The sequence below is a fragment of the Malaclemys terrapin genome, chromosome 4, assembly GCF_027887155.1.
Source record: "Malaclemys terrapin pileata isolate rMalTer1 chromosome 4, rMalTer1.hap1, whole genome shotgun sequence".
NCBI classification, from domain to species: Eukaryota; Metazoa; Chordata; order Testudines; family Emydidae; genus Malaclemys; species Malaclemys terrapin.
Window position 1 is genome coordinate 146,384,372 of NC_071508.1, and position 24,725 is coordinate 146,409,096.

The 24,725-nt window shown below is 47.1% G+C and overlaps 1 protein-coding gene across 1 annotated transcript in view; it reads right to left on the reverse strand.

The window, feature by feature from the left end:
* FRMD6 (FERM domain containing 6) overlaps nt 1-21,485 on the reverse strand; it is a 165,994-nt gene extending 144,509 nt beyond the window's left edge. Inside the window, exons 1-2 of the mRNA XM_054027374.1 lie at nt 21,303-21,485; nt 20,925-20,997 (exon numbers count right to left, since the gene is read on the reverse strand). The gene's annotated coding sequence lies outside the window, so the exon portion shown is untranslated. The remainder of the gene's footprint in view (nt 1-20,924; nt 20,998-21,302) is intronic.
* Nucleotides 21,486-24,725: the final 3,240 nt, after the last annotated feature.

Here is a 24,725-nt window from a genome sequence, read left to right on the forward strand (position 1 = left end):
GCTCAAACCCAGGAGCGGGTGGGAGTCTGCAGACGGGGGACCTGGGGGCGTACATTAGTGCAGAGGGGTAAAAAGACTGATGCTTTACACGGCGGGAGCCTGGTGCCCCCTCAGCGTAACACCACTGGCTTGATGTGCACCAGGGATGATGTTTTATGAACCGTCATGGCTCAAACACGCTTCCCCCTCCTTGAGGCCCTTGCCTTTGCCTTGCCGTCACGTGATGCCAGGACACAGTAGAACATGCTGCATCACACTACGGGCAAGGCTGGCCCTGGTGCAGGCCTGCCGTCGTGTGACGGGAGGCTGCAGGGAGCCCCCCCCCTGCAATGTGCCCCATGCCCCAGGGCCATGGACAGGCTCAGGTTCTGTGGAACTGGCTAGCGGTGCCGAAGGGAGCCAGCCGCATTGTCCAAGGGGAGCATGCAGCACGTGCCCCCTCCTATGTGCTTGCTGGATCTCCGGAGAGGCTTGGGCTTGCAGTCCCTCTGGAGCAGTGCATCTCCCCTACTTGCTCTTGTGGCCCAGCATCACAGTGCAGCCTTAGCCTTTGGGCACCGATAACTGCTGCCCAATTCCCTGGGTGCCGAGCGCTCCCCTGGAACGTCTGGCACTCGCTCTTACAGGGGAAGATTTCCCTTTGTTCCCGCAGCGCAGGCGCAGCGGTAAAGCCAGGCTCAGTGGTTGGATATTACTGTAAGGGAAGCCCGTCCAGAGCGAGCATAAGCACTGTGGTCAGGTGCCTCTCCCCAAGAAAAGGTGCTACGGTCTCATTACATGGAGCACTTTCCCTGCTGTAACCGGCTGGGAAGTGCGGAGATTTTTACCATCGTTGCCACCCCAGTGACAGGCCCGCGTCAGTGCTTCTTGGAAAAGCCCCGGTGGGAAACGGCACACAAAGAATGTTGTCCTCTGCACCTGGGTTTTGGAGTGAGGGACTGGCCATGTAGACAGTCACAGCCTGATTTACCAGCACCTTGGGCACGGCTGTTGCATGGACTGAACTGTTCTTGCAAGCATAGTCCTTCCTTGTCAAACTCAAAGATGCCCTTGCACTCCTGCGGCACAGTGACTTTAAGCGGTATTTTCCCCCTTTCCCCCACCTCCATTTCTTTATGATCCGCTCCTCTATCCCTCCTACGGCCATTCCTGGGCTGCCTCTCTCTGTCTTTTCCCAACCTGGGGAACTGTCATACTGGGTCAGACCAACAGTCCATCTAGTCCGTCCCCTGTCGCCAAAAGTGGCTAGTACCAGAGCTTTGGGAGAGTGAACAGAACAAGCCAATTTTGGAGAGATCCACCCCTGTCTTCCCCTCCCGGCTTCTGGCAGTCAGAGGTTTAGGGGCACCCAGAGCATGGGGTTACATCCCTGACCATCTTGGCTAATAGCCGTTGATGGATCAATCCTTCATGAACTTCTCTAATTCTTTTTTGAATCCAGTTATACTTTTGGCCTTCACAACATCCCATGGCAACGAGTTCCACAGGTTAACTGGGCGTTGTGTGAGGAAGTACTTCCTCTTGTTTGTTTTAAACCTGCTGCCTATTCATTTCACCGGGTGACGCCTAGTTTATGTATTGTAGGAAAGGGTAAATAGAACACTTCTCAATTTGCTTTTTCCTCACCAGTCATGATTTTATAGACCTCGATCATATCCCCCCATAGTTCTCTCTTTTCTAAGCTGAACAGTTCTAATCTTTTTAGTCTCTCCCCGTATGGAAGGTGTTCCACACCCTTACATTATGGAACATTAGCTGATGAGCCTTGAGAGCCATAGCATGGCTTATTACCATGTTATTCTTTAATGCAACCAGGGTCGACGAGAGAGGGGGGAAGCCGGTACAAATTACCGGGACCTGGTGGTCTGGAAGGGGGCCCGGGGCCCGGCTTCCCCCACCCCTCGGCCCTTGCTGGGGGGCCCGAAAATTTTTTTTCACCGGGGCCCGAACCCGCTCTCAGCGGCCCTGAATGCAACAATGTGAACACCACACACACACACCCACTCACACACACTCTCTCTCTCTCAGAAGCCAGGGGGCCTATGATCTAATGGAGAAAGGGAGAATCACCTTTTTAAGTTCTTTCCATCTAAGGCTACGTCTACACTACCCGCCTGAATCGGCGGGTAGAAATCAATCTCTCGGGGATCGAATTATCGCTTCTCGTCGGGACGTGACATTCGATCCCTGAATCGACGCTTGTACTCCACCAGCAGAGGTAGGAGTAAGCGCCGTTGACGGGGGAGCCGCGGAGGTCGATTTGCTGCCGTCCTCACAGCGGGGTAAGTCGGCTCCGATACGTCGAATTCAGCTACGCTATTCGCGTAGCTGAATTTGCGTATCTTAAATCGACCCCCCGCCCCCCGTAGTGAGGACGTAGCCTAAGATGTCACAATGCATATTTTGGAATCGCTGCTGGCAGGACTTCCTGGCTCCCGCAAAATCCAGCACTCAACGGACGGCACTTAGAACGTCTACCCTGCCTTGAATGCACAGCCCTTTTTCCCGTCCGCGGCAGCCCCGAATCAACCGATACGTATGCGGTCACTCAGAGGTACCGTGAGTCACCATTGTGACTCTCCGAGCTTAATGCGTTTCTCTTTAATGAATCCACCAGGAGAACCACGTTCTTAACACAGTGCTACCAACTCTAGCAATGACCGGTGGGGTCTGGGTATCAGGACCTCCACTCATGCTAGCAGGAAGAGGGGTCCTGTCCAAGGAGATCTGAGAAATCAACAAAGGGCTGAGATTTCGTGCAGAAAAGCGCCTAATTTCAGCCTAAGTTCATGTCCACAAATGCAGAAGCCTCAATCGTTTTCATTGAACATTGTGGCACGGAACCCTGGAACGTTCCTCAACCCAACCCAGCACTGGGTATTTCCCTTTGCAGATGTTTGCACTCAATGGCACTGACTCAGCTTGTGTTTTGGCAGCTGGAGTCAAGCGAGGAGGCTTGGCTTGGCTCTGGTCTTTGAGTTTTCAGGCTTGCCTAGAGCTATTATCTAGGCAACAGATTGTTTAATTTCAATACATGAAATTGTGTTGGCCTGTAGCCTTTTCATCATGATTCGGCCCCTTAGCCACCATCAACAAACCCCTTCTCGGTTTTGAGCACAAAGACAGAGGAGCCTCTTGCCAGCCCTGGAACGGGGGATTCCGTTCCAAGCATCGGGATGCACGTTAAAGCCTTGCAAACATTGTCAGAGAAGCTGGGCCAAATTCTCCTGTTGGCTACATCTATGGAGTGACCCAGCTGGTGTCAGTGGAACCACCCTGGATTTACACTGGTAAAACAGACCATAATTTGGCCCAATATTTGTTATTCAGGGAAGCAGTTACCCGTTTTCTGGAGTAATATTACCTATATCACAGTAGTGCACAGTCCCCAGCTGAAATCGGGGCCCATGTGCTAGGCACTGTACATACACACAGTAAGAGACTCCCCTAAAAGAACTTACAGTCTGAATAGACAAGACAGACAAAGGAAGTATTGTCATCTCAGCTTTATAGATGGGAAACTGAGGCACGCAGCGATCGACTGAACTGCCTGAGGTCCAAGATGCAGACTGCGGCAGAGCAGCGAAATGACCCAGGATCTCCTGAGTCCCAGCCAGTGCCATAACCCTAAGACCATCCTTCCTCCCACAGTCCGTTAGCCATAACAGGCTTGTTGCTTAACATGCTCCGAAGTCACGTCCCATGGCAAGCAGTCGGTCTGTGCTGCTCTGGGTCAGCCCGGAGCACAGCACTTCTCCAAGATGGATCGGATCTCTCGGACATGGGACATATCACAAGGGAATCTTACCTATGGTGTGACCTCGTCTCTGAGGTTTGGAATCGCTTTGCTAACTACAGCTCCACCCCTGCGCCAGGAGGGAAAGCAGAGATGCTGAGTGCCATGTTGCCTGGTCAGGTTTCAGTTTGGAAGATTTAGAGGCATTGTTGGAATATTCCCCTTGGCCCTACGGTCTCAGCTCGTGCCAGGGCAAGGATGGCCCTCACAAAGCATCAGTGATACACATGGGCTGGGCATGGGTCAGCAGCTCATACCCTCAGTGAGTGATCTCAGCGCCGTCTCAGCTCCAGGCTTCCTGCCAGCCAGGGCAGGCTGGGGTAGGCGGGAGCTTCTCTCCCCAGGCCCCAGTACTTGCTGCCATGAGCACCAGCTGGCTGAGTGGCTGGACCTAAATATCCCATCATGCCCTCTTGGGGACAGGGTGCTGTGCAAGGGGCAAGGCGTTAGACGTCCCTCCTAGCTACAGAGATAATAATGCCCTTTGGCTCAGATAGGGGAAAACCGTCTCTATGCACCAAGCGCAAGGGCAGCCCAGATTGTAACCCCCCCACTCTTATTAATAGTTCCAGTGAAACCCATGGAGTTACACCATTTTACACCAGCTAAGGATCTGGACCATCAAGCTGGCTTCTGCTCTCAGATGTGTACACAGACGTAAACCCAGAGCAACTTCCCTGAAGTCAGTCAAGTTACACAGGGGTAAAATCAGTGTAAGTGAGAGCAGATTCAAACCCAGCGTTTAGACAGAGCTTTAGATATTGCTTGCCCACCACTGCAATACAGCCACCTCTGAGGTAGAGTACAGCAGCTGTTTTAACTGTGCACCGCAACGGCACTGAAGGGTTGGAGACAGGAAGCAAAGAATACCATATCCACAAAACTACTGAACTGCCCTTCGTGGGACATAACTCAGCTTAACTATGTAAGCGTAAAGGATGGTTATTATGATATGAATGACATGTATAGGCGCTAATCACCCCGCAGACACTGCCACTTCAGTAAAGGGGTCATTCTCCCGTCCAACCCCCACCTTGCTAATCGGAATTATCCGCCAGCCGGATGGGTGCCCAGCCAAGGAGATTTCAGCTGCAACCTGGACTTCAGAGGATGGAAAAAGCAACAGGGAGTTCCTGCAGTGGAGGAGCTCTGTGGTTTCCCTTCCGAAGCCAGCCATATAATCTAGGGCTATGTGTCATGTACAATTGCGACATCCTCAAGCACGTCCAGGAGTAATGCACAAGCAACTGCTCATTAGGCACGGCCGAGAGGTGGGGCTGCTTCGAACCTGCCACCTTGTATTATTTCCTTGCCCAGCTGGAGCGACACCAGCTAGAGAACCTAACAGAGTGGCACGCAATGAAGACTCCTACTCTCCAGGTCTCTCTTAAACCCTTACATTTTAGGACACCTTTCCCCCTCTCCCAAGCTATAAGTCCATCTTTAGGGCCGTTCTAAATAAAATAACTTCCAGCAAACGCTGCTCCCCCGGGACTTTCTTCAAGACAAGGGAAGGGGAGGATGAAAATGTATATGTCTGAACAGACCCATCACAATCCCATGAGGCACCCTTCCCACCACACAGGACACCCATACACTGCTATTAAAGAGAGCAGATATTTGCCAGGTGGGATGACTATAAATGGGTCTCTTTGCTCTGCCTTCAGGACAGCTCCTGTTCAGAAAACTCCCGGGTATAAGACAACAGAGCTCTTGATTTCATCAAACCCCGTAATGCAACATCTGTAATGACAACTCTTTATTACCCAGGGCAACTCCCAGGGAAGCCAGTGGGAAATGCAGGTATTCTGCATGAAAAACACCGAGCGCTGATTAAAAGGTGAAAACCCAGTTTTGCCCCAAGTTTCAAAGTTGGATTTTTTTTTCTCTCCAAAACATTAGAAATTGAACCATTGTTTGCCAACATTTTTGATATTTAAAATGTTTTTAATCAAAACATCATTGCAATATTTCATTGACTAAAAACCCGGATTTCTGCAAACAAAACATTTCAATAGCCACTTGGAAAATGTTTTCAATCTTTTTTTTTTAAAACGACGACATTTTCCGTTTTTCGTGAACATTTTCATTTTTACAAAAAGGGCATTTTTTCCAATCAGGAAAAAAAACAACCCTTTTCATTCAAAACATCTTGACCAGCTCCCCAAATTCTGAAGCTGGAGGGTACATGTAGCATTTCCTTAATGACGTATAAATCTGTTTTATTGTGCAGTAGGAGACCTCCTTCAATATTATAAGGACAAAATCCAACACCACGCCATCCTCCAACACGCTGGTTTGAAATGAAGCCTAAACTGATCATTATAATCTCCCTTTCGTATTCTATTTCATAAATTAGTTGCAGAAGATAATTGTGTTTGACTCTGTCCAGCTACTGTCGTTATGGCAAAGATATTTAATGTACATTTTCAGTACAGGAGAGTCTGGCTTGCTTCTGCATCACATACATGGCTAACAATATTTCTCTTCTCTCACTACCAACAAAGGGAAAGAGAGAAAAAAATGCAGATAGATTTATACTCTGTAGGTCATTTAGCATGTCTGTTTTTACTGGGTTTGCTAATGGACACATGATGGATGAACAGCATGGAGAAAAGATATTCCTCTTTATTAAAGCCTCGTTAAGACTTTTTATGGTTATCATTGGTGACAAATGATGCATTCCTTGCTACAGAATGGAACAATAAAAGCGAACTCTGGTTGATTTGGACTGGAAAACTCATTCTCTCTGCCAGTGGGTTTCTCCAGGGAGAGATACTGCATCACATGGCTAGAGAAAGCCCAACTGGATTGGCCGGCTTTATACAAACAGATGAGAGGAAAATATGATTGAGAGGGAGGAGTGCATCAATTATAGTCTGTTTGCTTTAATAACCCCTGTTATTGTCCGGCTCCATATTTACACATTTTTTTTTTATAATAGAAAGAATAATTAAAGCCTCCATTAAACCTCAGCACTCGGGCTTTACAACAGAAGACCCTTCAGTGATAAAAAGACAGAATAGGAAACAGACCTGATCTTCATGCTTAGAAAATGGCAAGGCCCCATCTCTATGAAGTTACTAATCAGGCATCCAAAAAGCTGAACAATGCAACTAAAGCTCGCTGTCAAGGGAATCAATGGGTTGAATTTATGGCAGTGTGCTGCATAAGGTTTGGAAATCAGTTTAGCCTTATCTCGTTTTGGGCCTCTGATCTCACCTGGAATCTCATCTTGCAACATTCCTTGGCACAAGGAGAGCTTTTATTGTACATATTTTGTGTTTATTGCTCTCAGGGCTGTTCAATCGGACACCTGCCTTATTCCAACCTTCCTACGAAGCCCTGTATTTGCTCCAGGATTAACGTAACTATAGTTTGACTGAAGTTGGAGCAGATGCAGCCGCTTTTTCCTTCCTTCTCTGTCCAGAAGGGGAAAAGCAGGACACTCCCTTACACCACAAAATGATGGCGCGTGCCCAGCCCCTACACATCCAAACATTGACTACTGAAGAGGGGTGGGGAAGGGGGAGGTGTGTTTGAAATCCAAAACCCAGCCTAAACCAGCATTTTTTGAAAATGGGTGAGGCATCTCTATTTAAAGACACAGCAAAACTCCAGGTCTAAACACTGCCCAGACTTAGGGGTGTTTGAAATTCAGAGCCAAATATTGTGGCTAAACCCATCTCAACCAGCACTGGAGTGTATGTGGACAGGATCCAGGACAGGAAAGGAGAGAGGTCAGGAACCACTTGGCCAGTGGGGTCACCCGGTGTTATTCTAACAGCAGCTGTTTCCCCCAAATACTGCACTTTACTACCTTCAGTTAAAGACTGTTCCTATTAGCTGCTCTGATCGCTGCTCTGAGCAGTTTATTCTATTTATGAACTTCTCTCTAAATAAAGTCAGCCCATTGTAATTCCTCCCGATGCTCTTCTGTGGCTTGAGTGCAAGCTCCCCAGTGCATATAGCCTTGTAGCAACTATTCCACGGCGTGAATCTGGTGCTCACCAGCTCGTTGACTATCCTTCCTTACGAGTGTCTGGGGGACTGACCATTATTAATGCGATAAGGCCCTCCAGGCAGTGCATTTCTGGGAACAACCAGAGCAGTGTGAGAAAGGGACAAGGCCAAAGACCAAGTGGTTTTAACCGCCCAAGAAGTGGCACCTGTTGGCTGAATGGAATTGATGGAAAGGAAGTCCTGCTCTGCTTGGCTCTTGTAGACACCATATAGACCTGGAGACTAGAGCTGGTCAGGGGCTTTTTGTTGGAAAGTCATTCCAATGAAAAATTCCCTTACCGCCTTTTATTTGGCCAAGAAACGTTGACTTTCCCATCTGGAAAATCAAAATTTTAGCCCCCCTGTTGCCTTTCTGGTAGGCTCTCAGATGAGCTTGCTGAGAGATAAAGTGAAATTGACAAGAGATTTCCAGGAGGACAGCTGGGAAGCAAAAAATTCCAGCCAGCTTCAGGATGTTTTTGTTTGGTTGGTTTTTTGCAAAAAAGTGAAATTTGTTGTGGGAAAGAATTTCCATTTTCTGGCCATCTCTAATGGAGACAGAAGGCTCATACACTGGAAAAATGCTCATTACAATAAGGAAGCCTTTCTAGGGATCAAAAGGATATCCAGTTCTTTGATGTGCACACCCCAGGTTTCATAACGTAATCAAAACATTGCCTCCACCAGGAAAGCCAGGCACCATCAGCTGATCAGATTTATGGCGGGGTGGGGGAAAAATGGAATTGTGGGTGTTATGATAAAAGCATGAAATGTGCTACAGTCTTAGGGCATGACCCAATAAAGATTTTCAGATATGGGACCATCACCAACTCATGCCGTGTTGCCTGTGGCAGCCATTTTAACAACACCATCATAATTGGAAAAGTTGTTGTTTTAGTGGTGGACATACAAGGGGTGCAGTCTTGGTTTTGCTTCAACATGACCTTAACACTGGTGTAAGGACACATTTTGTACTAATTTTGATGGTCAGCGTGGTCTTGGGAGAATTTAATCCCAGTTCTCTTTTCTTTCAGATGCTACTTTGGTTGCCTGAAAGCTGCTTGGCGATTGGGTAATATTACCTGTACACAGCAGCGAAATATATTAGATTACTATTGGCTAATATTAATGCTTCAAATATGTCAAAACGATACTAGCATGTCTGACAGCCAAGTCCATCCATTCCTCTATTGACTGGGACCAGGGCCGGCTTTAGGACGTGTGAGGCCCAATTCGAATACCCGGCGGTGGTCCGGGTCTTCGGCAGCGGGTCCTTCACTCGCTCTGGGTCTTCCGCGGCACTGAAGGACCTGCCGCTGAAATGACGCCGAAGCCCCAGAGCAAGTGAAGGACCTGCCGACGACGACCCGGACCGCCACCGGGTGAGTAAAAAAATTAAAAAGGCACCTAAGTTAGGTGCTCTTCTTTAGGGCATGGGGCCCTCTTAGGCACGGGGCCCAATTCAGGGGAATCGGCCTAAAGCCGTCCCTGACTGGGACAAGTGTGAGCTTTGTCAGGAAGACACAGGTGCAGAGTTGAGTAATCCATCAGAATAAAAAAGAGAGCATGTTGGATCTGGCTATCAAACTCTACTAGAAAATAACAAATGTTTCCAGAAGCTGAATGCACTTCCAATATCCACAGATGTATGTAGAGGATGGTGATGGTATTGAAAAGACTTTGAACGAGAACAATGGACATTGGCACAAATCCTGCTACGTCAAGTTTGACAGGACCAAACTTGAAAAGGCTAAAATGGATAAAGCTGTGGATCACGCTGATGAACTGCAAAGGAAACACACGTATTTAAGTGACCAGCACAAAGGACCTCCAGAAAAAGAAGCGTGAAATTAATGCAACTTTAGAAGACCTCCATGAAGCCTCCACTCTCAGCATCGATAGTTGAGTCTGCAAGTGTGCACTTCAGCTGCAAGACCAGCACTTGCTTGCAAAACCAAGTGCATGGGAGTTAGTGGCCCAAGAGGCAAAGTATCATGCAAGATGTTTGGTGTCTCTCTACAACAAAGTCATGGAGAACAAAACTGAGCAACTACTGGGTCTGATGTCCATAATATTGGATGGTCCAAAGATTAAAATTCAGTCAGAACAAGTTTCTATCCATCCAGCTACCACTACTTTGGCACTACATTGTAGTAACAGAAAGTTTGTACCACAACAACGCTTGAGAAATGCCTTTACCAGGCTACGTTGGTTTTGAAACTTTGTGCACAGACATGAAGAAATGAGCTAGTAGATATCTTCCTTAAACTTGGATTAAAGCCCTAATCCTGCTTTAAACAAACTCACAAAAATTACTAAGATTATTAATTTAGTTAATTTTCTTTGCTAGGACATGGAAGGAAATGAGCTGGAGACAGCTCTTAATTGTTTACAAAGAACAGCCCTAAAGCAGTGACGGAGCTAATAGAGGAACAGAGGGGGTGATCGCCCTCCAGCAGCCTTTAGGTGCATGCTTGGTGCCATGGGATTCCCCCCCACACTCACCTAGCAGCATCCGGTTTGGGATCAGGGCCTGTGCAGCAAGCTGAGAGACTCTGGTCCATCTCTTCCTAAATCTCTAGTCTCTCCTGGAGCATCCCTAATAACTATGCTATAACTACCTGACTAACCTATCGACCAAATTCCCTGCTGGTATAAACTGGCCCTGCTCTGGTAAAGTCAATGGGACTCTCCATTTACTTCAGTAGGCTTTCGACCAGGTTGTATATCCCAAGTGCTCCGTGGCTTCAATGAAACTGTTTCACTTCAGAGCAGCCGAGAATTTGGCCTAAAGTGTCCCACGATCTAACCGATAGTATAACAACAATATCATTGTTCCTACTATCCCAGGTAAATATAACTTTTCAACATTTAGCCCCCAAGTCCATTCCATTCCATGTGTCATGGGTTCATTTAGCGGGTATCCAGAATCTTCCAAGGGTCAGTAACCCACCACTGGCACCAATATCCGCTGTGGCCCTGCTTGCATGGAGCATGGACATGAGAGCTGCACTGGGAAGCTTCAACATGGTTCCTTCATCACAATGCTTTCAGCTGGGAGAATATTGGCCAAGCCTCCATCTCGAAAGGACACATCCACATATTGGGACACCATTGGCTCAGGTTGTGAGCACACAGGTGCATCATTTGGGGTGTAATTTGTGTGCTTTTGAAGACTGGGTGTAGCTTCCTTAGTTTTGGATCGACTGGTCAGAAAACAGAATTTCCATCCCCTGGGGAATTCTGACATTCTGAAATGTGTCGAGACGAAAAGTATAAATTTTTCACGGAACAGAATTTCTGGAAAAATTTGATTCAGAAACACGGAAATGAACTTATCAAAATGTTTCAATTTGATGATTATAAAATCAAAGTAATGTAGGGCAGGTTGTGTCAAGTAAACCTAGACCATCCCCGATGGGTGTTTGTCCAACCTGTTCTTAAAAACCACAGTGAAGGGATTCCACAACGTCCCTTAGAAGCTACTCCGGTATTTAACTGCCCTTCTAGTTAGAAAGATTTTCCTAATATCCAACCTTAATCTCCCTTGCTGCAGATTACTGCTTCTCCTACCGTCTCCGGACATGGAGAACAACAGATCACTATTCTCTTATAACAGCCCTTAACGTATTTGAAGACTTATCAGGTTCCCCCTCAGTCTTCTTTTCTTAACACTAAACATACCCAGTTTTTAAAAATCTTTTCTCATAGGTCAGGTTTTCTAAACCTTTGATCGTTTTTGTTGCTCTCCTCTAGCTTTCTCCAGCTTGTCCAGACCTTTGTTAAAGTGGGGCACACAAAATGGACACAGTACTCCAGCTGAGGCCTTGCCAATGCTGAGTAGAGCGGAACAATTCCCTCCAATATCTTACATACGACACTTCTGTGAACATGTCCCGGAACATTAGCCTTTTTCACAACTGCGTCAGATTGTTGGTGTATATTCAGTCTGTGATCCACCTTAATCCCCAGACCTTTTTCTGCAGTACTATTGCCTAATCTCAAAACGTTAAGAAATATAACAGCCCATACAAGTCGGAACAAAAATGAGAAAGTCAAAACAAAATATTCCCTTTTGAGTTTGAATCAGTCTGAAACTTTTCCATCCACAATTTCGTCAAAATCCACATGTTCCTGTGAAACATCGAGTTGTGATAAAACAGCCTTTTCCAATAGAAATCTGTCCCATGCAGACTTGTTCGACCAACTCTACTTTTAGCCAAGTGTTCTCCCGGCAGCCAATTGGGACTGGAAAGTGCAGTCCAGCGACAAATGCCGTGAATCTCTATTGTGAGCCAGATCCCACCAGCTACACTCACACCGAGACATACCCTACGCCACAAATAGGCCCATTCATATCAGTGCACAGCAAGGCACTATTCAGCCTGGATAAAGGAGGCAGAATTTGGCCCTACGTTTTTATTCACACACTTTTTCAAGTGCCAGGGGGAACCTGATAAGTCTTCAAGTGTTCTCCATGTCCGCAGACGGTAGGAGATGTCACAAGATGTCACTTACGGCTTAACCTGTCAAGCCTTATGTGACTGAGTGACCTTATACCAGTGAGACGCCCCATTGACTTCAGTGGAGAACTCCTGTGAAGACGCTAGGAGAAGCAGAAATCTGCAGCAAGGGAGATTCTCCTGTGAAGAAAACCTACTCACGTGAGTAAGGGCTGAAAGAACAGGATCTGGTTGAACTAGGAAAACACTTTTTTGTGAACTGTGGCTGAAATCTTGGCTCCACTGAAGCCCATGGAAGCTTCGCCGTCGACATCAGTCAGGCCAGGATCTCACCCTTCCTTGCTCCTAGTGAAGCAGGTGGGTCGTTTCGCAGTGTGGGAACTTGTTTCGTCAGCACATGGGCCTTTTCTAAGGTTCTAGAGCATCTCAGAGCCGAGAACGCCTGGCAGAGTCCCTCTGCCTTCTGTTTACAGATCCATTTCACCACCTGTTCCCACGTGTGCCCTCTTCCCTGCTGTTCAGAGACATGCAGGGACTTGAAAAGGAACAGCCAAGAAACCCGTTTGTCTTCATAACACGAGGGAGAGAAGAGCAAGAGTTGTGGGTGGAAGCAGCTCTTTCCTCTGTTCCACAAAGCAGGCTTTTCCTCCGAGACCGGCCGTCCACCCAGGCAATTAGCTGTCTTGTTTTCCCAGAACAGCTACCCAGAAATCCATGACCGGTTCCTGCCATCTTGCAAAAGAGCCCAGGGGCCTGATTTGCACTCACAGAGGTTTAAATCAGGAGTAACTGACTATGGGAGTCAATGGAGCTTAACACCAGCCTGAACTGGTGTAAGCAGAAGAAGAATCGGGTCTCATACTTCTTAGCTGCCTTCAGGCAGATCCAAGGAATTTGAATTAAAGGGAGCTGTTCTCTCACCAGAGATGAGTTTTAAACCACTTAACTCTGGGAGCAGAGAAAATAGGCGTGGCTGCTCGATTTATTTCTCAGGTGACTTCTCTGCTAAGCTCATCAAGGCAGATTCATTCTCCGCTTCTGCCATAATAGAAATACATATTTTTTTCATCACTCGGTCATGTTGAAAATGTCTTTAAAACAACTTGGGGCCCAGTCCTCACACAGGCAATACTCCCATTAACGCCTGTGGGAGTTACACTTGTACAAGGACTGCAGGATCGTTGTATGCGGGGCACTCAGAGTCATTCTGACTTGGTGTCTACAGAGCCAGTACATGTCAATGCAATAGCACACAAAGAAGCTAACAGGGCAAGCAGCGTCCAGATCATTTCCATATTTCCCATTCAGCCCTGGATAATTTATCCTGGATATGATCAACAGGCAGCAGTTTCCATTTTCAGCTTTGTAGCCTTCTTTAATCTTCCTGCATTTCTGTATTATTCCTCCTGACACCGGCAGAAAGCTCTTCCCAGTCTGATAGCAAAACTCTCAATGGACTATGGCCAGAAAACTCTCACTCATACAGTCTGTGGGACAAATCCTGCCTTCATTTACACCAGTGCAATCCCACTGGCTTCAAAGCAGTTGCAGCAATGTAACTGACGGGAGAATACTCCTTCTCATAACACAAGAACTAGGGGTCACCAAATGAAATTAATAGGCAGCAGATTTAAAACAAATAAAAGAAATATTTCTTCATACAACGCACAGTCAACCTGTGGAACTCCTTGCCAGAGGATGTTGTGAAGGGCAAGACCATAACAGGGTTAAAAAAAGAACTAGATAAATTCATGGAGGATAGGTCCATCAATGGCTATTAGCCAGGATGGGCAAGGATGGTGTCCCTAGCCTGGTTTGCCAGAAGGTGGGAATGAGCGACGGGGTATGGATCACTTGATGATTACCTGTTCTGTTCATTCCCTTTGGGGCACCTGGCACTGGCCACTATCAGAAGACAGGATACTACGCTAGGAGATGGATCTTTGGTCTGACCCAGTAGGGCCATTTTTCTGTTCTTATCTGGGCCACAAATTGGCTGGAAACATTTAGTAACTTCCAGCCTCCTCTGTGATAAATATTTAAAGATGGCACCACAGACAGCCTCACAAATTAACTTGAAGCAATGAGAAACCATGCCATTGTGAATACATCAACATCTAGAAAGCTTCCCTTAATTTAAGTATAATTTGACCTCTGCCAGATACAATTCCTCTAGGCCAAGCTTTTATTCAAAAACAGATACAACATGCATAGATACACACAACGTACAGTCAACCTGTGGAACTCTTTACCAGAGGATGTTGTGAAGGCCAAGATTATAACAGGGTTCAAAAAGGAATTAGATAAATTCATGGAGGATAGGTCCATCAATGGCTATTAGCCAGGATGGGCAGGGATGGTGTCCCTAGCCTCTGTTTGCCAGAAGCTGTGAATGAGCGACAGGGGATGGATCACTTGATGATTCCCTGTTCTGTTCATTCCCTCTGGGGCACCTGGCACTGGCCACTGTCGGAAGACAGAATACTGGGCCAGATGGACCTTTGGTCTGACCCAATATGGCCGTTCTTATGAAACATTGAAAATGTTTTTTTCTGTGTAGCTAACGTGGAATAAACTATTTAGAACTATAATGGCAATTTTCTGTAGGCAACGCTTACAACACAATATACATGGGCCAGATCCTCAATTGAGGTAGCACCCGAACACTGAGGAACCTGCACTGAGCTACGCCATCTGAGGCTCTGTCCTGCAACCTAGGTCTAGACTAGAGCTGTGCAAGTATCTGATTTTTCCGTTTGCTGGCCAAACCGAACCACTGAAAAAAAAAAGTTTGTTTGGGGTCGACCCGAAACAATTATTTTAATTTTCTTTTGGCAACCCAAGAAAGTTAAAAAAAATTGTTTTGGGTCAAATGAAACATGTAGTTCAACCCAAAATGAAACACTTTATTTTGTTTACATTTTAAAACATTTTTCAATAAAATTGAAGTATAATATGAAACAAAAAGTCATTTCAAATATAAAAACCAAGACGTTTTGTTTAGAAAAGGTCAAAACAAAACATTTCAATTTTGGGGGGAAATATTTCAGTTGACCCAAATCTGCATTTTTTCAGGGAAAAAACGTTTTGTCGAAAAAATTTCACCCGACTCTGCTCTAGACCATGATAGAAATGTAATGAAATGAGAAGGCTGGGAAGTAAAATACAGAGTGGAAGGGCTCGGTAAAGATGCAGACTCCAAGAAGTGCTCATTCACACACCACGTTCCTGGGGGTAACTCAGATCCTTCACCATGTAAACAAAATTAAGTATCACAGTAGGCAGAAAAGAGGAGTACACAAACACGTTTCTAGTACAGAGCACCCTGATCCAACCCAAATCTCCCATACGCAGCTGGATGTAATAGAAATGCCTGCAACATGGAAGATGGGACACATACGGGTCGGTTCCAGAACCCCAGAACAATTTTCCAAATATAGGACTGGAAGGGACCTCCTGAGCTACTGAGTCCAGTCCCAGCTGCTCCCGGTGACCCTAGCAAATCACCCCGTTCATAAATTTCTGAAGCTCCATCTTAAAACCAGTTAGGATTTCTTGCTCCTGCTCCTCCTATTGGGAGGCCGTTCCAGAACCTCACTCCTCTGCCGGTTAGAAACCTTCTTTAATGTCTAGACTGAATTTGTTCATGGCCAGTTTATCCCAATTTGTTCCTGTGCCAACATTGTCCTTTAGCTCAAACAGCTCTTCTCCCTCCCTGGGGTTCATCCCTCTGCTGTATTTACAGAGGTTTTGTAGGAAGACTGCTGCTTAGACCCACATCTCACATTGGACAGGCCCTTCCCTTGAAGTCACTGGTACAACTCCCACTTCAGTGAAAGCTCACATCGGGTCCCATGCAATGCTCACATGTCACCATGCAGGTGTCTTAGGCAGTTCAGTGGCATTATACACATTAACATAGAATCACAGACTCATAGGACTGGAAGGGACCTCAAGAGGTCATCTAGTCCAGTCCCCTGCACTCCTGGCAGGACTAAGTATTATCTAGACCATCCCTGACAGGTGTGTGTACAACCTGCTCTTAGAAATCTCCAATGATGGAGATTCCACAACCTCTCTGGGCAATTTATTCCAGTGCTTAACCACCCTGACAGGAAATTTTTCCTAATGTCCAACCTAAACCACCCTTGCTGCAATTTAAGCCCATTGCTGCTTGTCCTATCCTCAGAGGTTAAGAAGAACAGTTATTCTCCCTCCTCCTTGTAACAATCTTTTACATGTCCCCTCTCAGTCTTCTCTTTTCCAGACTAATCAAACCCAATTTTTTCAATCTTCCCTCAGAGGTCACGTTTTCTAGACCTTTCATCATTTTTGTTGCTCTTCTCTGGACTTTCTCCGATTTGTCCACCTCTTTCCTGAAATGTGGCGCCCAGAAATGGACTCCAGTTGTGGCCTAATCAGGCCTCCTTTGTACCACTCCAGCTTGGCTCATCTATTAGGGCTTTTGCTCCCAGCAACACCGAATTGTCACTGCAGTGCCACAAGCAGTAGCAGAATCAAAAGATTAATTGGATTTGTCAGCTAGACTCAACTTCCTGTTTATCAAGCGTGGCTCCTTGAAATGGAGACATTTTTGCTGCTGCTATTGGATCGGACCAGATGGTGCATTTTTTTGTTTAAAAGAACACAGACCATATAGTCTGACACACGTTGTCTCTAGATCAGTTTTCCCGACATGGTGGCTTTTATGCTAGCGTAGAGTGCCTGAACTCTGTATCTGTATCCCCTTTCATGGCTCATACCACTTCGGCCTGATTCACATGAATAAAATGTACCTCAGCCAAACTGTCAGTCACCCCAGAATCTGACAAATTTCTCTTTAAATGATGTGCCTGGAAAATTCTTCCTCAAAAGGTAAAACGAACGCGAGATGTCAGCACAAAAGGTTTGGGTTTCAGGAGATGGTTTTGCAAATGTCACAGCCTTGGTTTCTAGGTTTGGTTGCACTTGCTGTGGGTTGCTTGAAGACCATTTAAAAGGCCTACAGGAAAGGAGCGGCAATGCTAACATTTACACACAGACATATCGCTGGAGAGTGCTTGTCCGGGCGGACTCTGTCGTTCTAAAGAGCAGGCTGTGCGTGCAGCAGGCATTCAGAAGCTGCGTGAAGAGAGGTTGACAGCATGCCCTGAGCAATGCTTATTTTTCATGTCCCGCAAAGGCCATAGCATTAAGCACGCACCTTTGTGGTCTTCCTTCAAAGTATTCTACAGCTTAAAAAAAAAATTGACGTGCTCCAGCAGATTGAGCGAGAAGGTGGAAAGGACCAAAGACCAGCATCCTGCGTTGTCAGGCTCAGCCCGTGTTCATTTCAATTCACCCTGACCTGAGATGTCAGCTCCTTTCCAACAAGACGTTAATACAGAATGCGTGAGAGAGGGTGAAACAGAGGTTGCTCCCTTGAGATGCGACTCTTGTTATGTTTCACGGCTTACAAACAGAGAAATTAGATAAAAACCGTAAGAAACTCTTGCTGGAAGATTGCAGCATAACCCTACTTCATTTCAGAACTCAGAACACACAAGAATCCCAGATCAGAGAGAGACAAAGCAGGCTGCTTCCTACAACAGAGGCATAGCTCCTCCATGTTACCATAGGCTGGCTGGCTGCAGATTGACTACTGCTAGGCCCAGTTGGCACACTACCATGTCGATCCCATTCGCTGGCAAGCAGGACCGGAAATTTAAAGCAACAGTCTACAATTTAAACTGAGATTTTTTCAATACACCACAACTCCCCTATTTCCAGGGCAGGTCCGGGAATACCAGTTCTCTAGCTTTCCGTTCACAGCAAGTCCAGACAACAAGAAAAGAGAAGCGAATGTGCGTTTCATTCGGCCTTTTGTCCTCAGAGCGGGCTTTTGCTGGTGTTCATTGTCAGCAATGGATGCACAGATGCCACCAGCACTAAGGAGGAGTTACAAGGCCTGCTTTAGACAAGTAAAGGCAAAGATTTGCAGAACTCCTCTGCGACTCAGTGGAACGAATGGAGGTTGTGTAGCTAGATCGCCCAGTCAGCTCTGCAGAGAGCAGCAGTGCCTACAGCAGGGAGCAGTCCAGCCTGCAGAGAGGGTGTGTCTACACTGGAATTAACAGGGCCGGCTGACTCGGGCTTGGGCTAAGGGGCTGTTTAATTGCAATGTAAACATTCAGCCTGAAGCTGGAACCCGGGCTCTAGGACCCTGCGAGGTGGGAGGGTCCCAGGGATGGGGCCAAAATGTCTACACCTCAATTAAACAGTGCCTTAGCCTCCTAAGCCCTGCGAGACTGAGGTAGCTGGCCCGGGCCAGCCACGGGTGTCCAATCGCAGTGTAGACACACCCAGAGAGAGAGGCTGTGGGAGTGAGACAAGTGGTGCAGATCACAGAGAACAAGGTGAAGCATGGGGGTGAATGCTAAGGAAAGCACAGAGGGCTTCACAATAGATCGTGGGCTATGTTTAGCGTCAGTGGAGCAGTGCCCATTCGCACCAGGGCTGAATTTGGCTCTGCGGCTTATATCTGGCTCAGGCAAAGCATGAGCTCCTGGCCTGGTTCCTAGTGGAGATTTGGGCCCATCCCAGAATGTGGCAGGTGTACCCCCGGGAGGCCCCGGGGTGGAGCAGCAGTGGTGTGGCAGGGCAGTCTGGCACTGGGACCGGATATCACTGAATGTGTCACGTTCCCCAGCACCACAATGTGTCCAAGGCCACCTTTCCAGCTGCTTCCCTGAGAATCACAAAAGTGTGAGCCGTCCCCAGAGAAACTCAAAGGGAAACGCAGTGTTTCCAGGAATAACCGGAGCCCTCACTCTGGGACAAATTCTGATCTCTGTACTCACGCTGACCAGAGCCCTACTTTGGGAGCAGACCCATTCGCTTCAGTTAAGCTACCCCTGGAGTAAGGTACTACTCAGCCTGAGGAGGGTATCAGGATCTGATATGGGGGGGGGGGGCAGGAAAACAATTCAATGTGCTTGATTCTCATCTCAGGCTAGTTTGATCTGAATGCGACTCCGTCAACTTCAGTGACTCCCAATTAACTGAGAAGGGGATCAGCCTCAATGCATTCAGCACTGGGTCCTTTCCACACAGACATTTCCAATTGCAGGAAGTACTGCCCTCATTTGCTAATGCTCGATCAATTTACATTCCTCCTGAGCTCTGACCCTACTTTATCCAGCCAGGTTTGCTTTTAAAAGCCTCCCAAAGCTGGTGAACCACGGCGTCTGCCCTTTATTCTACACAGACCCAGCAGTCACGGAGCTGAGGCAAGCGGTACAAGTCCAACTTACACAAAACCCTTCTCATTTTCCATGTGATTTTTCCTTCCTACAGGCACTTAATTTTCTTTTTGGTTCTGTAATTCTCAGGCACCCTGGTAATTTTGGGGTGCAGTTCATAATATTCGTTTTCATGTTATTTTGTTTCCTCTTCCCATATAGTATTGTCCTAGCAAAGCGTTATTTGACATGCAATATATGCACCCATTGCTGTCGATAAGCCAGCAGAACAGCACTTCACAGCAGCATAACTGATAGCCCTTCAGTGCCTCCATTGTGTTTCCGAGATCTCCGGTAACTTCAGGCTGGAAAGGTTTACAGCTGCCTCTCACAAGCGGTCAGACATTTTAAAAAAAGCTTTTAGCTAAACAATGTTGCGCAAGGTGTTGATGGGGGAGTGCAAGTCATGAGTTTAAGTGACTGCTCTTAAGGCCAACCCGTGATGCAATACATGGATCACACGTCTTGAGCTAAAATATCCCAGTGATAATTGGACACTGGTGATCAAACCCCAAACACAGCACAAAGCCCCGTCCGGGTCCAAATCACTACTTGTGACAGATACCCCAGCATAGAGATACCCCAGAGAAGTCTGTCTCTTGCAGACTTCGGCTACACTTGCACGGTTTGTCACGCCCATAAGGCAGCATGAATAGACACACTCGCACTAGCTCAGCTAAAAACAGAATCATAGAGTTAGAAGGGACCTCAGGAGGTCATCTAGTCCAAACCCTGGACCAATCCCCAAACAGATTTTTACCCCAGTTCCCTAAATGGCCCCCTCAAGGATTGAACTCACAACCCTGGGTTTAGCAGGCCAATGCTCAAGCCACTGAGCTATCCCTCCCCCACAGCATGGATGCCGCGGTGCTGGCACTAGCCACTTCCAAACCCACCCCACACCCTGGGTCCGAGCTCAGCTGGCTAGCCCAAGCCACCGCCCGAACTGCAACTTCCACACTGCTTTTCTTAGCATGCTAGCACAAGTCTGTCTACCGGGGCTGGGCCTCAGACGACCCAGCTGCGGTGCAAAGGCCCAAAGCCTCATTCAGCCGAAATGCAGAAAAAGACCAATGAGTCTGCAGTTGCTCCCCATTAAAATCCCCAGCTGCATTGCCGGAGTCGGCCCCCGCCCTGACGGGCATTTAAACCCTTTAACACTATCTGCTAACAACAAATTAGAAGAGTACAGTGTCTCCTTATATGTTAAAGCCATTCCCCCAGTGCCTCCTGAGCCCTCTTGGAAGGCTTATGTAATGATATAAAACAACATGTTTAAACAGGTTAGCATCACCGGTGCCTTTGAGAACCTAAAGGTTTGTCTGCTGGTTTTTATTTCCCTTCCAAAGACATTCTTCTAAAGGTTTATGATCATTTTCCTACCTGCTGCTGGAGACATTTATGAGTTGGGTTCTTGCGTCTGGTCCATGGGAAACTCCAGGGTAACTTAATTGAGCTGGAAGATAAAACCGTCAAGAGAAAAACCTAAGTGTCTTTGAAAGGGCTAAATAACTCAGGACAGATCCCTCTTGGACTGAGTCTGGAACCTCATCCTTCAGGAAGTTCAGGCCAGCACTGGGGCAGGGACAAATAGTCCTCCAAGTGCCTTTCTCTCGGAGCCGAGTAAAACATTCATTTCCATCTCTGCTTCTGGTGAAGCCTCAGCTACTGTATTAGTCACTGGGAATTATTGCTCTACTAGAACCAGACCTGCCCCCTTCTTTTTTGACTAGCTTCCAACTTCTCACGGCATGTTCTTACCTGCTCACAAGAAGAGAGTCCTGCCACGAAAACCTTTTAGAGAACCAAGCTAACCAAGGGACAACCTTGTCGGGCTTATTTTGCTGTTTAGCCAAATGAGATGTATGGAAAGGAAACAAAAAGTAAAACCAATTTAGGAAGGAGCAACATGGAGTGAACTCTCCCACCGGGGCTGTCCGTTGGTTAATAGCTTAGCTTCTTCCAAGCAGATCAAAAGATACATCTATAGCGAGCTGGAACTTGCTTCCCCGAAGAGGAAAGGAACAGCAGAGCTTATTAAGCAGAGCAGGAATGTGGTTTGCTTAATATGAGCAGTCAACACAGCAGAGTAAAATGATGACAGATGTGTAATCACATTTCCTTTAAGTCTAATACCAGGAGATAGAGTGTTTAACATAACTTTTTCCAAGAACAAGCAGCAGAGCAGGCCTGCTAAGAACTCATTTGGCAACTAATTTCCGCCGCATGAAACGATCAAAATTCAGAGTCTCTTCATGTACGTTGCTGACATGTTCGGAAGAGTGGATTTCTCCTGGTGCTTTAAAGTCTAGGAGGAAGATGGTTTTGAAAAACAACTGCGGACTAAGCTAACTGGCCCAGCTAAGCAGGATCAGGGATTTCAGGTTAATTCATTTGATTTAAAGATAACAATTAAGGTCAGGCTCAGATGGGTTTTTTTTTTTTTTTTAATCAAGGGAGCAGTGGTGCCAGAAGTTAAGATCTTGGTTAAAGCCGCCTTTTCCAGGGCTGGCTAGGCAAAGGTAGAACAATTTCCCACCATCCACCACAACAGAGTGAGTATGGAAGAGAAGCAAAGGAAACCCAGCTGTCAGTGTGTGTGATCTATCCACAGAGTGTCTGATTCTGCTACACCACCCAGTAGAAGGCCTGTTGAAATGAATGCAAGGGGTCCCATTGATTGCAATGGGTGGGCAGCTCGGAAGGCTGTTCTTTTAGCTCCAGCTTGTGTTTGCACCAAGAGTTCTGGGTTCAATGCCCGGCCATGACTAAAATGAGAATTACTATTCCTGTAGTACCTAGGCGTCCCAGCCCGGAACCCTGCTATGCTCGGTGCTGTACAAATACAGAACAAGATGACTGGCCCTGCCCCAAACTCCCTTTCAGGCGGTCACCTGCTCCATCAAGTCAGAACTTCTACTGCCACACAAATGGGTGGTGTTAGAGCAATGAGAGGAGAAGGTTTGGGAGCCCTCCTCATAACTGCGCTACCTACTGCAGGTCGTTGTTCTTGGTGGTCAAACTGTTTTGGTTTTGAAACAAGTCTTTGCCAGTCAGTGCTGGACACGTTCCAAAGCGGGTAATTGTGTTCTGCTTGCCTAACCCCGCCTGGAGCTCCAGCTAGAGGAGTTCTTATTCACTCATAAGAACATAAGAACATCCATACTGGGTCAGACCAAAGGTCCATCTAGCCCAGTATCCTGTCTTCCAACAGTGGCCAATGCCAGGTGCCCCAGAGGGAATGAACGGAACAGGGAATCATCAAGTGATCCATCCCCAGTCGCCCATTCCCAGTGTCTGGCAAACAGAGGCTAGAGACACCATCCCTGCCCATCCTGGCTAATAGCCATTCATGGACCTATCCTCCATGAACTTATCTAGTTCTTTTTTGAACCCTGTTATAGTCTTGCCCTTCACAACATCCTCTGGCAAGGAGTTCCACAGGTTGACTGTGCATTGTGTGAAAAAATACTTCCTTTTGTTGGTTTTAAACCTTCACTTCCGAACCTCCTCCCGCGTTGTGCTGCTGGAACAGAATAGCTGCTGCCTTCCTGCTCCTTATCCCTATGGTCTGGGAAGCACTTGAGGGGTCATCAGAAAGCAGAGCACCCTAAGTTCATAGGGTTATTCTTGCCATTTATAATGAGGTTAGTACATCCCCATCTCCGGCGGAGCATGACTTACTGGCATGCGAGATAGCCATCAGAGGGAGGGGCTGGGAATTGGCGAGAGCAGGGCTGGGGCTTGAGGTACTTCATTCCTGCAGGTTGTACAAACCCCACAAAAAACGTCCTGCATTGCTTGTAGGCTTGGGCTGCATTTCATCGGACCCTGAGTGAGCCAGTGCTCCGTGAGACAGCCCCATTCACCCGTAAAAACTGGAGTTTTTGGAAAATCATCCCATCCTGGGGGAGAGAGTTATTCAATTTGCATCTGAAGAAGTGAGGTTCTTACCCACGAAAGCTTATGCTCCCAATACTTCTGTTAGTCTCAAAGGTGCCACAGCACCCTCTGTCGCTTTTTACAGATTCAGACTAACACGGCTACCCCTCTGATATTCAATTTGCATTCATTCCCCTCTCCAAAAACCCCTGGTAACACTCACCAAAGGGTGATTTTTCAAAGTTAGGGTCTGATCCTGCAGTGAGTTCCATGCATGAGGACCCCTGCACACCTTGGGTCTTTTGCGCCTTACTCAACAAACATAATATGAAGATGCAACAGGGGCAGTGTGTGTGTGTGTGTGGCGGGGGGGCGGCACAAAACTGTATTGACTGAACGTACACAACATGCAAGGGATAGCGCCCCACGTATACACTGCTGCTCTGGCTGGGTGCTGTGGACTGCTACTAACACTGAGAACACGGTGAGCACCACTAGAGGGCTCACAAAGTATTTAAAGGGATACTCCCCGTGTCCGATACACTACAGCGCCCACACAGAGCTCTGTTAACTTAAACAGGCCTCTATCTGGGCCTCACAGGGCTGCCTGCATGGAGCTCCCTGCAAGACCAGGGCCCCAGCCATTTCTACAGGCGATACTGGCTAATCACTCCTTGCCCCAGAGGCCCAAGTCCGTTTTGCCAGTGGAATTGCCTTTTTCTTCTGGCAGATATAAGGCAGGCAATTTTTACTTTAAAAGACCAAAGACTTTCTCATTCCCGGGAGAAGTGGAAAATTCAGAGACAAAACTGCCAAATATTTTGCCTTTTGCAAATTCAGGAAACGTATTATTGCTCTCCACTGCCCCTGCTGCTCAGGGGATCCAGTTTTGAGGTCAAATTAAACCCTAGGGCTTCTGATCCTGCAAAACATGACACCCACACATAACTTTACTCATCTGAGTCAACGGGATTGCTCATGTGACTAAATTTACTCCCTTGCTGGCGTAGTTGTAGCATCGGTGCCCTGGTTAAAGAACCCGGCTGCAGGATGGCTACTGTCCCTTGCCATAGACTCTCAGGAGTGCTTACGATAGCTGCCAACTGCATTACTCAGGCGTGTTTCACAAACGCAGCAGAGCAAGTGAAGGAGCTTCCAGGATTTCCCGAGGGGTCTGTTCCATTGTCCTACTGTTCTTACAGTTAGGAAGTTTTTCCTGAGATGTAATCTAAATCTGCTCTGCTGTAGTTTGAACCCATCGCCTCTTGTCCTGCCCTCTGTGGCAAGAGAGAACAACTTTTC